This window comes from Malus domestica, chromosome 05 (assembly GCF_042453785.1).
Source record: "Malus domestica chromosome 05, GDT2T_hap1".
Taxonomy (NCBI): domain Eukaryota; kingdom Viridiplantae; phylum Streptophyta; class Magnoliopsida; order Rosales; family Rosaceae; genus Malus; species Malus domestica.
Genome location: NC_091665.1, coordinates 41,307,245 through 41,324,656, shown reverse-complemented (window position 1 = coordinate 41,324,656; position 17,412 = coordinate 41,307,245). Strand labels below are relative to the sequence as shown.

The window sequence follows — 17,412 nt, the reverse complement described above, 5'->3', positions numbered from 1 at the left end:
CGCCGTAGTGCTGTTGATGCCAACGGAAGATGCTGCGAGATCGACCGACTCTACGGTGACAGAGCTATCTATGCCGACTTAAGATATCACCGGTTGCTTCCACAGTGCTGTTGATGCCAACGGAAGATGTGTCAGCGAAAAAAGGAAAAAGAAAAGATCTCAAGTTGTGAGAGTTTGCGCAGGGCAATTTTGTATTGATTTTTGTAGGGCTTTCCTGATGCACAGCGTCCCCTATTTATAGTACTGAACCTTGAGTCCGAGTTTACATCCTACTCGGACTAGGTTTCCCTCTCCGGATCACCTCAACCAGTCCTACACCTACTAGGACTATGAACCTAGTCCTTAGCTAAGCTGGATTAGTTTCCTGGATATCCGATCCCGTCGAGACTCCCCATTGCACTAGGATTCGTCCTAACCGCCCTAGGTTTGGACTCCCACGGGTTGACTGATCCATGGCCCTTTTGCCGCCAGGCCTCCTGGGCCGAGAGTGATCCTACCCTCGGCCCAAACTATTATTTTGGGCCTAAACAATATCGAATAATATTTGTATATTTTTACTTCTCAATGAATAAAATAAAAATGACCGTTAAAATGTCGCGTAAACCAATTTTTAACTCTCTTTTATATGAATTGCAAAAACATAAATTATCGTTACCAACTTGGTTCTCATGCGCGACTTAGGTTAATATGGTTGCCAAATAAACAAAAGATAGCATACGTTATTCACAAGTGGCATTCACTTTACAATTGTGTGATCTCATTTAAAAAGAAACAGAGGAACGACCCCGTGGCCAAGTTTGCATCTTTAAAATCAGAGACATGTGTATGGTTGTGATCCTCAGGTCAGAAAAAACCAGACAGTGTCAACTCATGAACCAATGACGTAGATCACATCAAAGTCACCAATTCTGAAAACCGAATAAAAAACACCAGATATCGTAAATATTTAAAATAAGATACGCCTCGTTGTATTTAATTATTACTCATACGGCTGTCGGAGCTTGCTTTTCCAATGAAGAAAACTATATTGTGTGTGGAGTTCGTTGCGTGTGGATTTTGTTCCTTCAAGCGTCATGGCTTCCAAACTTCGAAAACCGACAAATTTCATTAGAGTCGCAAATAAGGAATTTTAGATTTAAAAACAGGGTGATGCTATTCGAACATGTCATTTATCTTTTCCACATTTTTTTTAATTTTTTATCACCAAATCGAGGAGAATATCAAATAACATAAATTAATAAGAAATTTGTAAAAAAGCAAAAAAGTATGTAGATAATCCAGGACCACCCAAAGTTCTAAAAATATACACTTAAAGGTCTTTCGAGGATACTCTGAATGTTTTTTACGGTCCCTTTGTACCAACTAACTGTTTGATGTAATATGTGTCAAACATATCTTGATAGGTTGCATGGATAATACTCAACAAATTATCTCGAAATCACTCCTCAAGTGTTCAACATAATATCTCAATAAATAGGTCACGAGCATGGTGAAATTTCTCATAGTTTCTCTATGCCCGAAATAGATGAATAACCGTGACTGATTACCAATTGTCTCCTTTTTTAGGAAGAAAAATATCTCAATAATAAACTGAATTTTTTGTGAGCTTCTTGCATTATGTCTCTTTATATATAAATTTGAGACCTTTAACATTAGGACCACCCAATATTCAAATCTCGAATCCTCTAATGTAGGTAACAGTAACACCATGTGTAATGAAAATAGTAAGCTGAAAAAGTTCAGCAAATTGGGCAGATGCTCGCATCTTTCACGTGGAAAAAAAAATAAGTCAAAAATTTGAAGTTTCTCGATGACTTGAATACTTAATCAAATCCTGCAAGTATCTGTATATCTATTATTATTATCTATATATAAAACCAGAGGCAGTGAACAGTGGAATTTGAATTCACCGGCTTCGACAAAAATAACTGGATCAAAATGCCCCTCAACCAAAAAAATTCAAAACCAACCTAAAATAATATATCAAATCATGCAAGGGTAATTTGGTAATTTGATTATCATAAAATATAATATAAATATAAGCGGGAAGAGAGAAAAGAATAAAAAGATGAAAGGTAAGAGAGAAAAAAATAAACAGATGACAAAGTTGATGGTGCCCATGTGATGGGGGAAGAAAAATATAATAAAAAATAAGAAATCATGAATGTTGTGTTCAAAACATCTTAAGAGGCGCGTATCGCTGTTGATAAAAAAAGAAAATAACGAAATAAAAAAATATTGAAGCAATTCACGCATATAAATACATTTAAAATGTATACGTCGCGCGTAGCGCATTGTGATTCAAAAAATGCCTTTTGCATGTAGTTATTTACTAAATATTATTTCTCCATTTTTAAACACTTAAGAAGTGCGTAGTGCCGGTTATTAAAAAGTCTCTTGCACGCGCATAATAATGTGATTCAATTAGTTGTCAAATGATCATTTTTTTAACAAACGATGTTATATACACTAAGGGGAGGGAGTGACCTTAGCCTCACAATGGGCTAGCAATCAATTGTTTATTAAATATTATTTTTCTAATCTTAATGTAAATTCAATAAAATGTTGATGGAAATTGAAAAACTGCTTTTATTAATATGGATTCAGTTGTTTTGATTAGTTAAAAGACCACTTTTATTAAATGTATTTATTATTCATTTCCATCTACATTAATAAATACATTTAAAACATGTAAATCGCGCGTAGTACGTCGTGATTCAAAAAATGCATTATGCACGTGCGTGCATAGAGGCTAATTATATATAAAGAGAGAAGAAAATATGAATAGTGTTTTGGTGTCACCAAGCTTCAACAAAAAAATTGGACAAAAATGCCTTCAAAACAAAAAACTTTAAAGGCTTCTCAAAATAATGTATTAAATAAGGTAGGGGCATTTTCGTCATTTAAATAGTATTTTTTAATAATTAGTTTTTTTTTGTGCTTGTGTGTTTTATTTTTTTACTTTTATAATTAGTATCTCACAATAGGTTAGTAATAATGTGATTCAATTTATCTATTTTTAAACACGTTCAAAAAGTCTTAATGTAACATCTCACATCGCCCAGGGGTGTGGATCCTATAAGCCTTATATGTATATTCCCATCTCCACCTAGCATGAAACCTTTTGGAAGCTCACTAGCTTCGGAGTTCATCAGAACTCTGAAGTTAAGCGAGTTTGCGCGATAGCAATCCCAGGATGGGTGACCCACTGAGAAGTTCTCGTGTGAGTTCCCAGAAATAAAATCGTGAGGGTGTGGTTGAGGCCCAAAGCGAACAATATCATGCTACGGTAGAGTCGAGCTCAGGATTGTAACATCCCACATCGTCCAGGGATGTGGATCGTGTAAGCTTTATATGTATATTCCCATCTCTACCTAGCACGAGGCCTTTTGGGAGATCACTAGCTTTGGAGTTCATTGGAACTCCGAAGTTAAGCGAGTTTAAGCGAGAGCAATCCCAAGATGGGTGACCCACTGGGAAGTTCTCGTGTGAGTTCCCAGAAATAAAACCGTGAAGGCGTGGTTGGGGCCCAAAGCGGACAATATCGTGCTATGGTAGAGTCGAGCCCGGGATGTGGTGGGGGCCCAGGCCGGGATGTGACACTTAAGATGCATGTAATGCCGGTTATAAAAAATGTCATTTGCATGCAGATAATAGTGTAATTAAATTAGTTGTCAAGTGTTTGTTTTTTTTACACATTCAAAGCATCTTAAGAGGCGTGTAATGCCGGTTATAAAAAAGATTATTCGCACGCGGATAATAATGTGATTAAATTAGTTGTCAAATGATTGTTTTTTTCTTAACAAATGATATTATCTACACTAAGGGGAGGGGGTGGGCTTAGCCTCACAATGGCTAGCAATAATGTGATTCAATCAGTTGTTTATTAAATATTATTTTCTCTATTTTAAACACGTTCAAAACATCTTAAGAGGCGTGTAATGCCGGTTATAAAAAAAGTGTGTGATGTGAATAGTGTTTTGGTGTCACCAAGTTTCAACAAAAAAATTGGACAAAAATGCCCCCAAAACAAAGAATTTCAAAGGCTTCCCAAAATAATGCATTAAATAAGGTAGGGGCATTTTCATCATTTAAATAGTATTGTTTTAATAATTAATTTTTTTGTACATGTGTGTTTTATTTATTTATTTATTTTTATAATTAGTACCTCACAATAGGTTAGTAATAATTTGATTCAATTTCTCTATTTTTAAACACGTTCAAAAAGTCTTAAGAGACGTGTAATGCCGTTTATAAAAAAGGTCATTTGCACGGGGATACTAATGTGATTAAATTAATTGTCAAATGATTGTTTTTTTTTACACGTTCAAAACATCTTAAGAGGCGTGTAATGCCAGTTATAAAAAAGGTCATTCGCACGTGAATAATAATGTGATTAAATTAGTTGTCAAATGATTGTGTTTTTTTTTAACAAACGATATTATCTACACTAAGAGGGAGGAAGTGGGTTTAGCCTCACAATGGGCTAAAAATAATGTGATTCAATCAGTTGTTTATTAAATATTATTTTATCTATTTTAAACACGTTCAAAACATCTTAAGATGCGTGCAATGCCGCTTATAAAAATAGTATTTTGCACGTGGATAATAATGTGATTAAATTAGTTGTCAAATGATTGTTTTTTTTTAACAAACGATATTATCTACACTAAGGGGGAAGGGGGTGGGCTTAGCCTCACAATGTGCTAGAAATAATGTGATTCAATCAATTGTTTATTAAATGACGGTTATAAAAAGGTCTTTCGCACGCGGAAAATAATGTGATTAAATTAGTTGTCAAATGAATTTTTTTTTAACAAACGATATTATCTACACTAATGGGGGAGGGTATGGGCTTAGCCTCATAATGGGCTAGCAATAATGTGATTCAATCAATTGTTTATTAAATATTATCTTCTCTATTCTTAATGTAAATTCTATAAAGATCGATTTTATTATGTGAATTCAGCTGCTTTAATTGGTTTATGAGGGGTTTCTTCTAGCATGATCTAAGATTATTCATTTACTTCAAATATTTGACTTTCCTTTTGTTAATTTACGCATACAAATACATTTAAAATGTGTAAATTGCGCTTAGCGCGCCGTGATTAAAAAAATACCTTCTGCATGCGCGTGAGCATGTGCATGAATGCTAGTTAATTAATTAAAGGATATGTTTTGATAATTTGAACAAAATGAGTGGTTGTTGGGAAGCGAATGAATTTTTGGCATAAAATTATAGAGAAGCATCTTTCTTTTATCTTTTAAAGTTGTCAAACTTTAGTTAGGTAGGAACTCTAAAATTAAATTGAATTAATCAGAAGATTTGATGGCAACATATCATAATTCATAAGCATTATTTTATGAGACCTGAATTTAAGATATAACAGAAGTTGTTTTCATGCATTTGTCCAAATGGGAGCACAAAGGTGCTAAATGCTAATATAGTAACTCAACAATGACTGATTCGCACACACAAAAAACAAACCACTAAGATTCTGTTTTTGAAAACGAGAAAATCGTTATGACTCACTCTTAATGTTATCTGTGTAAAATTTTTAGTTAATTTTCGATATATATAATCACCTACAAACTACATATACGAACCCATTGAGTCAGTAGTGGGAAAGTCATGTGGCGCAAGGAGATACGGCCGCATCTTCAGTCGCAAAAAATCGACACTAAAATTGAGGGACCGCGCCCTCTGGTTATGAGCCTGGGTGGCGCTACTGCTGCAAGTTTTTGTTTTTTTTTTTTTAATACCCAGGCCAAACAACGTTGTTTTACATATGGGATAAAAAAAAATTAATTTGACTTAATAAAAAATAACAGGAGAATTTTTGACAACCAACGACAAAGGCGAAAGAATTCCTCTTTGCTTATAAGTGAGATGTTTTAAGTGCGATTATTACCAAATGCAAATTTAAATCATATTATTGTTAGCTCATTATGAAGCTAAGCTTACTCCCCTTTCATTAATGTAGATAATATTGTTTTTGTTCAAAAAAAAAAAAAATCTAGTTGCACATGCAGTCACCTTGTGTAGATATTAATATTTAACACAAAACTTTATCTCTTACTTATATGATAATTGTGATTGTGACCATTTTGATCTTATTCAAAGGAGTAATAAAATGAAGAACGTATTTATTTAGAGTTTCCCTTAAAAATTGGATTAACTACAATTTACAGTTTTCATATTTAAAGTGATTTGCAGTTTTAAATTTCTTATATTGCGCCATAAGATATTGAAAGTGTAATAATTTTGTCTTCGACCTAATTAATTGTACGATAATTTGTTAAATTGGTGACATTGTGAGTTTGAAATCCTTAGATGTGCTCACATGTAAACTATATTTGCACTGCATTGACAAAAAAAAAACTCTTTCATTTAATGGATTAATAAACTTTTAAAATTCAATTATTACAAGGATTTAACCAAAACTGAAGAGTGATTGGCGTTAGAAATGTGTTTTTTTGACGACTAGTTGGAAAAAAAGTATTTCCATTAGAAGAATTTCCGACGACCAACGACAAACTTTTTCTCTTGGAAAAAAGTTTTCAAAAAGTTTTCCGATGGCAGAATACTTTTCCAACAACATTTGACCCTCACTAATAACGTTTCCTTTGTAGTGAATGAGCATATTATCTGATATTTTCATGACAAGAAACCTCGCTGACCACAATTTTACCTTTTTAAATTTCACCCCTCCTCAACAATTGGCTTCAGGGCTGGAAACCGATTCAAACTATGGACGTCGGAATTTACAGCTCTTTCACGCTATCATTAATCAATAGTATTTCTTCGTTTAACAGAAAAATCTTACATCCTTATATTTTTCCATTTCCATTTCCAAAGTGTGGAAGAAAAAGGCCTACACGGAACTTCCAGATATAATCAGAAGTCTTTGATTATAGTGATAGCTAGGTGCTTTTTCAGTTGCACAAGGTACTTAATTTGCCTGCCTTAATCTTATCCTTTTGAAATAGGGTTCGTGTTGCTATCAGCTAAAAGAAGAAAAGATAAATCTGCTAATGGTCAACTATATATACACTCAGATATAGGAAAGCGACATCCTAGACACACACACACACACACACACACACGCAGACAGAGGATTTACGTGCTGTCAACAATTGTAGTCCCCAAGTTTTGAATTTCAAAATAAATGGATCACATGGATGCTCACAGCCTCACTGTTTTGCTTTAAACCGGTCTAAAACAGCGCTTGCGAGATGCTGGGAAAGTTTTTCGATTACTTGGTACGTATTCAAATTTGCTAAAGTCATCATCAACAGTTGGTCTGCAATACAAAGATCAAGTCCATGTTAGCTGTAGAAAGGCATTGAACTTTAAAATTAAGTCGTCCATACACAATACAGGCATTACCTATTGGTACCGGTGTTTTGGACATCTTTCAGAGGAGCACGAAGGCCACTTGCATGAGAACTAGACGAGGAAAATATAAATGATGATATTACTGATACATATCTTTCCATTGATTTCTTCGCTATATCTGAATAACGGCCTAAAAGGGAAATATTGGATCTGAATTTTCCTTCTTTATTTGTGTCTGTAATTGTTTTGTTCAGGCTAGATGCACAGGAACCTACATTGAAGAAACAAAACAAAATATTTGCTCAGATGAAAGATTCAATACGATATAAGATAAGAAGCTTGGCATTAGCATGGATCAGTAAGTGAACAAGAGTGCTCTACTATTTTTTCTGAGTTTCGAGTAACACTTACCATCATCTGGAAGGGATGCACTGATACACAGTTGTTTTAGTTTCACATTTTCCTGAAGTAGTTAAACATTAGTGTTATACGAAAAACAGTCACAGACACTAACGTTATAAGCATAAAATCAAAAGAGAGAGGAAAACGCCTACCATTTGAACGTTGTCATGTGGGGAGGTTGTCCTTTTCGCAACTTTGCCTTTAAAATAGCTATTCTCAAACTAAGCACTCTCAGGAACTGCATCCTCGTGCATAACAATAGCAAGATCATCCTTTAGCAATTGCTTTTCTTGTTTATCTTCCGGATTGTGTTTATTGATTGACTTATCCTTGAAATGAGAACTTACAATAACCTTTCTGTGCTCCGTTCTTGTCTTACCACCTTCAACTGTGTCTGGGGCATTCTTACATTCACGCTCCGTATGCAGCGTTAGACAAGGCTTATGAATAGAATATGTCTGGATTGTTGCAACAATGTATTTTCTGGACTTCGTCTCATGCAAACCATGTCTTTCAATGTCAGGAACATAAATTCAAGTGAGTTGCAACTATTAGTAACCAGAAAACTAAAACTGGATCCATGAAGTTATCAAGGGGAAACTATATCATTACCATGATTTTGAGATTCTAATAAATCAGGGACATCAGTGTCGAGGTCATCTTATACCTAGAGAAGACAGAGATAATTTATAAAGTGTAACGACAGTTGATTAATAAATGATAAAAAAAAAAAGGTCGTACCCAGTGCACTGTTGAATTATGGCCCAAACAAACAACTTTCGGCTATTAAAAAAAGGAAAAGAAAAAAACTTTTGGTTATAAAATTATAAAGACATCATGATGAGGAGGCATCATGATGATGTTTTTCTTCTTTTGTGGTTTTTTATTAGCCGAAAGTGATGGCTTGTTTTGAATAATAATTCATTGTTTTGTTTCGGTAGAGGAGAAGAAAAAGAGAGCTCAATTTTCAGATTAGAGCAGAAGAGAGAAGAGAGAAGAGAGCTGCAGAGAAAAGGAGTGCAAGCTGCAGAGCATCAGAAAATAGAAAGGGTGCAGCAATCCTTTGTTGAAAGGAAGAAGAATGTGCTCTTCTTTTTTGTTAGCAATCATCCATCATAGTTATTGTTGTAATAGCTTTGAGCTACATGTATAGAGAAGAAATTATTCATTATATTTCTTTCTCTATTTGTTTCTGTGGTGTGTGAGAGTTATTGGGTGTATTGGGTTATTTGGGTTGTGAGATTGCCAACACTTCGTAAACTCCCATTTGGTTGATAGTGGATTATTGGGTGAGCTCTTACTGCTCCGAGGACGTACTCCAGTTACACTGACTGTTGAGGAACCTCGTTAAAATCTTGGTGTCTTTAATATTTTGTTCTTGCATTTCATTTGATAAATTTCTTGTGGGTTAGCTTGAGTTGGTTCCAACGGGTTTGGTGCTATCCTAGCACAACAATTGGTATCAGAGCACTGGTTGCTCTTGGGTACTGTCTAGTTGCCAAAGATGTCAGACGGGCAAGATGAAAATCCTTTTGAAAGCACCTCCGGGTTTGCAAGAACTACGGTGCAAAATGCAAAGTTCGAAGTGGAAAAGTTTGATGGCACAAACAACTTCGGGATGTGGCAATGTGAGGTTAAAGATGTGTTGGCTCAACAAGATCTACTTGCCGCTTTGGGAGAAAAACCGGAAGCTATGTCGAAGTCGGAATGGGAGAAATTAAATTTGTGGGCTTGCTCTTCAATTCGGTTGTGCCTTGCAAAAACTCAGAAGTATTTTGTGATGCGGGAGACGGTAGCAAGTGTGTTGTGGCAAAAATTGGAAGACAAGTATATGACGAAGAATGCAGAGAACCGGCTACACTTGAAGAAAAAGCTCTACCGCTTCCAATACAAAGAAGGTACAAAAATGATTAGACACCTTGATGCTTTTAATAAGTTGATTGCCGACTTGTTAAATTTAGATGAGGATATTAAGGATGAAGATAAGGCCTTAATATTGTTGAATTCCTTGCCGGACTCTTACGAGCATTTTGTTACCACTATTATGCATGGTAAAGAAACTGTGAAATTTGAAGATGTGTCAAATGCCTTGATGAATTATGAAATGAGGCATAGAGATAAAAATCATGATAGTACCTCTGAAGCTTTATTTGTTAGAGGTAGATCATCGGAGAGGAGGTCATCTTCTAGCAGGAAAAAATCACAGTCTCGACCTAGAGGAAACTCTAAAGGTAGAAAACCTTTGGAAATGGATGAATGTGCCTTTTGTCGTAATAAGGGCCATTGGAAGAAAGATTATCCTAAATTGAAGACCAAAGGCAAAGAAAGTTCTGAAGCTAATGTTGCTGAGGTTGAAACAGATTTTTCTGATTTTGCTTTAACCACTTCCTCATCTTTTGATTGTGCTACTAAATGGGTGTTGGATACGGGTTGTACTCATCATATGACTCCTCACAAGGATTGGTTTTCAAGCTTGAAAGAGTTTGATGGTGGCGTTGTGTTTATGGGAGATGACAATCCTTGCACAACAAAAGGGATTGGTACAGTTCGTTTGAAGTTGCATGATGGCATGGTTAAAGAGTTGACAGGTGTTCGGTATGTACCGAATTTGAAGAAAAATCTTATTTCTTTGGGTACTTTGGAATCCAAGGGTTTCAGGTTTCATTCAAATGGACAGACATTGAAAGTTACTTATGGTGCACTTGTTGTGATGAAAGCTCCTAGATGTGGCCATTTGTATTTATTGCAGGGAAGCACTGTGACAGGTGAAGCATTTGTAGTCTCTGAAAATATGGGCACATCTGATTCAGATACTACTAGACTGTGGCATATGAGATTAGGCCATGCCGGTGAGAAAGCTCTACAAGGGCTTGTGAAACAAGGTCTTCTAAAAGGTGCCACGACTTGTAAGCTTGATTTCTGCGAGCATTGTGTCTTGGGGAAGCAAACTAGAGTGAAGTTTGGTACTGCTGTACATCAGACGAAGGGCATTCTTGATTATGTGCATTCGGATGTTTGGGGTCCTACAAAGACTCCCTCTTTGAGTGGTAGACATTGGTTCGTGACCTTTGTTGATGATTATTCAAGAAGGTCTTGGGTCTACACTATGAAGCACAAGAGTGAGGTGTTGAGCATTTTCTTGAGTTGGAAGAAAATGGTTGAGAACCAGACTGGGAGAAAGATTAAGATTTTGAGATCGGATAATGGTGGTGAATACACATCCGACCCTTTCTTTAAAGTTTGCAAAGAGGAAGGAATTGTGAGACATTTTAGTGTTCGGGGAACTCCACAACAAAATGAAGTTGCAGAAAGATTGAATCGAACCTTGCTTGAGAAGGTTAGATGTATGTTGTCTCAGTCGGGTTTAAGCAAGTCATTTTGGACAGAAGCAGTTAATTATGCATGTCACATCATCAACCGGTTACCTTCAGCTGCTATTCAGGGTAAGACACCAATGGAGGTATGGACTGGAAAACCTTCTTCTGATTATGATCATATTCGTATTTTTGGTTCACCTGCTTATTTTCATGTAACTGAAAATAAACTTGATCCTAGAGCCAAAAAGGCTATCTTTCTTGGTTTTAGTAGTGGTGTCAAAGGTTACAGGTTGTGGTGTCCAAAGATGAAGAAACTGGTAATTAGTAGAGATGTGACATTTGACGAAGAAAGTATGTACAAAGTCTCTGAGAAGAATGTGAAAGATGTCCAACAGGTGGAGCTTGAGAAAGTTGCCTCTGGTACTTCAAATCATATTTCCGCTGATGTCGAAGCCACTACAAGTGAAGAAGTGGGAGACCATGAGGATGTTGAAGAAGTTGAACTTGAAGATTCTATTCAAGTTGAAGAGCAAGTTTCACCTCAAGAGTCTATTGCCAAAAACAGAGGAAAGAGACAAATTACCAAGCCAGCTCGGTATAGTGACTATGTTTCTTTTGCTCTTCCTATTATCACTGATGATATTCCATCTAATTTCGAGGAAGCCATTGAGAGTGAGGAGAAGAAGAGGTGGTGCAATGCCATGGGTGATGAGATGAATTCTTTCTTGAAGAACAAGACTTGGGAGTTAGCTAAATTGCCTAAGGGCAAGAAAGCTATCGGTTGCAAATGGGTGTATGCCAAGAAGGAAGATGCTGATGAGAAAAGCAATGTGAGATTTAAAGCAAGATTAGTTGCTAAAGGGTATGCACAAAAGGAGGGCATTGACTACAATGAAATATTTTCTCCAGTTGTGAAGCACTCCTCAATTCGTATTATGTTAGCTCTTGTTGCACAATATGATCTTGAGCTTATGCAACTTGATGTGAAGACGGCTTTCCTACATGGTGATTTGAATGAAGAGATTTATATGTGTCAACCGGATGGGTATATAGTGAAAGGGAAGGAAAATTTGTTTTGCAAATTGAAGAAATCACTTTATGGCTTGAAGCAATCTCCAAGGCAATGGTATTTGAGGTTTGATAAATTTATGAGAGGCCAAAATTATTCTAGAAGTCAATATGATCATTGTGTGTACTTCAAGAAGTTGCAAGATGGGTCTTTCATTTATTTGTTGATATATGTTGATGATATGTTGATTGCCTCAAAAAATGTTGAAGAGATTGAAAAATTGAAGAAGCAAATGAAGAATGAGTTTGAGATGAAGGATCTTGGTGAAGCGAAGAAGATCCTTGGCATGGAGATCACTAGAGATAGAGAGAAGGGTTTGGTCAATTTGAATCAAAGACAATACCTTGAGAAGTTGATTCGGAAGTTTTGAGTTCACGATTCAACCAAACCGGTTAGTACCCCTTTGGCTCCTCATTTTAAATTGAGTTCTCTACAATGTCCTAAAAATGATAAAGAGAAGCTGCAAATGAAAAATATACCATATGCAAATTTGGTTGGTAGTTTGATGTATGCAATGGTATGCTCTAGACCGGATATTGCTCATGCAGTTGGCATGGTGAGTCGATATATGCATAATCCAGGTAAAGAGCACTGGCAAGCAGCTAAGTGGATATTGAGATATCTCCATGGTACTCGAGATGTTGGTTTATGCTTTAAGAGAGATGACTCTGGTATTGGTCATTTTGCAGTTGGTTATGTTGATTCAGATTATGCAGGTGATCTGGATGGAAGGAAGTCTACTACAGGCTATGTGTTTACTATGGCTAAAGGACCAGTTTGTTGGAGGTCCATTTTGCAGTCGTCTGTTGCCTTGTCTACTACAGAGGCTGAATATATGGCAGTTGCTGAAGCTATAAAGGAGGCCATTTGGATACATGGGCTGATTAGAGATTTGGGGGTTGATCAGAAGCAGGTGGAGGTACATTGTGATAGTCAGAGTGCCATTTATTTGGCTAAGTATCAGGTTCATCATGCGAGGACCAAGCACATAGATGTGCGTTATCACTTTGTTCGTGAAATTATTGGTGAAGGGGAAATCATTCTCCAGAAGATTCCAACTAAAGACAACCCCGCTGATATGTTGACTAAGGTTGTTGGTGTAGCCAAGTTTGTTCACTGTTTGAACTTGGCTCACATTTTGCCTATATAAAGAAGGTGTTGAGCAGTAGGAGTTTTGGAGCATTTGGCTCGGCATGAGTTGTTCTCTTGCTAGTGTTTGGGAGTGATTTTTGTGTTGATTGTGTTGGTTGGCTTATCATGGTGTTTTCGGAATTTGGCCAAGGTGGAGATTGTTGAATTATGGCCAAACAAACAACTTTCGGCTATTAAAAAAAGGAAAAGAAAAAAACTTTTGGTTATAAAATTATAAAGACATCATGATGAGGAGGCATCATGATGATGTTTTTCTTCTTTTGTGGTTTTTTATTAGCCGAAAGTGATGGCTTGTTTTGAATAATAATTCATTGTTTTGTTTCGGTAGAGGAGAAGAAAAAGAGAGCTCAATTTTCAGATTAGAGCAGAAGAGAGAAGAGAGAAGAGAGCTGCAGAGAAAAGGAGTGCAAGCTGCAGAGCATCAGAAAATAGAAAGGGTGCAGCAACCCTTTGTTGAAAAGAAGAAGAATGTGCTCTTCTTTTTTGTTAGCAATCATCCATCATAGTTATTGTTGTAATAGCTTTGAGCTACATGTATAGAGAAGAAATTATTCATTATATTTCTTTCTCTATTTGTTTCTGTGGTGTGTGAGAGTTATTGGGTGTATTGGGTTATTTGGGTTGTGAGATTGCCAACACTTCGTAAACTCCCATTTGGTTGATAGTGGATTATTGGGTGAGCTCCTACTGCTCCGAGGACGTACTCCAGTTACACTGACTGTTGAGGAACCTCGTTAAAATCTTGGTGTCTTTAATATTTTGTTCTTGCATTTCATTTGATAAATTTCTTGTGGGTTAGCTTGAGTTGGTTCCAACGGGTTTGGTGCTATCCTAGCACAACATGCACAAGGCTTCCGCTTTAAGCAGGGTCTGGGAGAGGTGAATGTCGGCTAGCCTTACCTCCATTTATGAAACTCAATGACCACTAGGAGGTTCAATTCCCATGTTGTCAGAGTTAACAAGGGATATCTTTGAGCAGTTTGTTTTACACGGAACATCATCCGCAGAGGAATTTTCACTGGGACTGAAAGAAGAATCATCAACTGGACTTGGAGAATCAGGTGAGTTCCGCGGAGCCTGAATTTTGTCTTTGCTTCAAGAGAGGCAAAGCCTTTAGTTGTCCAAGAAAAACTACAGAACTTGAGCTCAAGCACAATATAAGCTACAAAAATGCAATACTGTGAACATTATTTTATACTGATTTTTTAGCACAATATGCTGAATTAAAACCTAGGTAATGTAATCAAGCTTAAGAAAAAGGGGATTCAAAGGATACAAAAATATTTTGTCAGGAGGTATTCTGCACAGGCAAATCTTTCCTTTTATTTGTCCTTCCAAGATTGACATTTTAGGTTGGTAAGTTCTGTCGGCACTAACGTTCTCTTCCTGTTCATGCCAAGAGGAAAGAAGAAAATTTACTTTAGTCTCAGACTAAACTAACACGCTCCAAGACATATGTAAACAGAATTGAAGAAAATCAATCGGACAAAATTAATCCTTATGTAAATCGCACAGGCGATACCTAGAATTTCATTTAGGTAAATGGATCGATATCAACTTCTGCTATACCTTTAGCTATATGTTGTGGTACAGATGTATCTCAGGTTAAGCCACAATTTATGTATTGAAAAGAATAGGAGGAGCAAGGAAGTAACGAAACAATAAAAGAACGTAATGAGATGGTTAACTGAGATTAACAATATAAAGGATATGGTCCTAAGAAGTCGAAATCATCCACAACATCATCAGACATCAGATAAATACACAATATCTTGAGAAACGGAACCATGAACCCGTTGATGCTGGAACGTCAATATTGCTTTCTTGAATGATTCTTCAAATAGGGGAGGAACTGAAGCAGTACTGTACTTCGTGTGCTTAATTACCTGAAATCGGACAGTCATGAGTCGGCAGTTACTTTACAACAAAATTATTCAAATGATGTCGGTCTGTTTTCCAAAATTTATAGAATGCATAAATAATAAACTTCACCTTGTCATAACTTGTGAACTTTTTGATGAGGATGTGAGCTCTTTTTCAGTCCCATTCCAGGCAACGACTTTAAATAGTTACAACCACTCAGAAGACACATCACCAGAAGCATCTGTTTTGTGAATCCAGAAAAAGTCAAGTCCTTGTTCCGATGTAGCATGGAATATTGAAACTCAACACCTTGCCCAAATTTGTCCATTTTAAAGATAATCTGGATTACAGAAAGAATTATCATATCACACAGATAGAAGTTTCTAACAGTAAAGAAAGAAGTGGTCTGTGCTATACAGATAACTAACCCTGGGTCAGCCGAATGGTATAAGATCTGAATCCTCAGTGATAACTGCTGACCTACCTGCTTGCTGACAGCCAAGAACGTCATTTGAGAATCTGCCTCGTAAGGAGCCACCACATGACATGCATACTCTTGCTTGAATACCTTCAAGGAGCAACAATGTCAACAAGAGAGGAGACAAAATTCTTAGAACTAAGGATAAAGTTAAATCCATATGAAGATTTGATACTCTAAAGAGATAGTGATCTTTAACCCAAAAGTACCTACTTTTTCACCTGGATTAGTTCACGTGCAATTAAAGGTGAAATGTCAACATGCAGCTTTTGTGAAGCCAAGAGTAGGCATCCACTGCCACGCAAGTGCCCTCCAAGTCCTTAATGTGGATTGGCGCCGTTATCTATCTCAACAGCGGCTGAAGCCCTTGAATCCCCATCTTCTCCCTTCTCAATGTCGCAGGCTAGCTATGAGTTTTGTTCAAATGACTTCATCTACCAATTGGAGAGTGTGTTAGGAGAAAGAACACGGCGGGTACGGGTGGGTTTGAAAAATCGAAAATCGAAAAAAAAACTGGACTGAAAATCGAACCGAGGCTGAAAAAATGAAACCAAAACTGTTAAACCAAATCGAACCAAATCTGGTTGGTTCGGTTCGATTTCTAGGGTTCAGAAACCAAACCAAAGTGTTGTCAAAACGACGTCGTTTTATAATTAATTATAAATAAATGCTTTTATTACTAGAAACGGCATCGTTTGTTCTCCTTTCAGTTTGAAAGACTTGCGTTTGTATTGGTAACCCAAAACATTGATCCTTTGTAGCCTTTGGACCCTCTCATTCCCAGTTCCCAACCTCCGCCGCTTCGCACACTCTCTCTCAACTCAATCAGTCTTCATCTTCTTCCTTCCCAGCGACTTGCGATCCATCTCACTCTTAGTTAGTTAGTCTCTCACATCTTGCCGATTTGCAAGTGTCGCTGTCTCACTCTCAGTTTCTCACCCCCGTGACCCATGACCCACGACTTCTCTCGTCGAGTCTCGACCCACAATACTTCCTTTGCAAGGTTAGTCTCATGGTAATTTTTCTCATGTTCTACAGATTTTATTTTCAATTTCATGGGTTCTGCAGCTTTTCAATTTCATGAGTTTTGCGATTTTCTTTTACTTTTAGTGGTTTTTGTTGTTCCTATGATAATAATGCTTACTACTATTGTTGTCAATTAGAAGAATCTGATTGAAATGCTATCATTACCGTATCAACTTTCAATTATCAGTCTTTTGACCACAATGTGTTTGCTTACAATGTTGTCATTCCTGAAGTTTTGATCTAAGATGCATGAACGACGCTATAAGTATAATATACTGAGGAGGTGTTTGACAAATAATGTGACACGCCCCGACCCTGATATTCCCCGAATACCAGGATAGACATGTGCTGGCCGACATCCGAGGGTGACAAAAGCCATTAATTGATACAAAAGCTAAGAATAAGAAATAAATAAGAGTTAGAAATTTAAAATACAATGAATTAAAAATTTAGGAACGTGTTCAGAGCATACAACTAACTAGAGTTCTAAAAGAATTAATATAAAATTTAATGAATAACGGATGGGGCTCCTACACCGAGAGGACTCGAATATGCCAAAGCAAAGGCGTTGACGTCGGAATAGTATGCCTCGATTCTAAATCTTGAAAGGGGGCGCAAAACAAGGGTGAGTGGACCAAGTTCATATATATATATATATAATATGAAAACAGTTATGAACATACTAACCCCCAGGTTTATAAATAATGAAAACTACTAGCATAATAAATGATAGGTTTTTTTGAAACTCTAGCATGCCATAAAATAT

General features: G+C 36.6%; 1 pseudogene; it reads right to left on the bottom strand.

The window, feature by feature from the left end:
* Window positions 1–6,875: 6,875 nt before the first annotated feature.
* Window positions 6,876–16,677, bottom strand: LOC103434939 (exonuclease 1-like; annotated as a pseudogene).
* Between the last annotated feature and the right edge of the window lie 735 nt (window positions 16,678–17,412).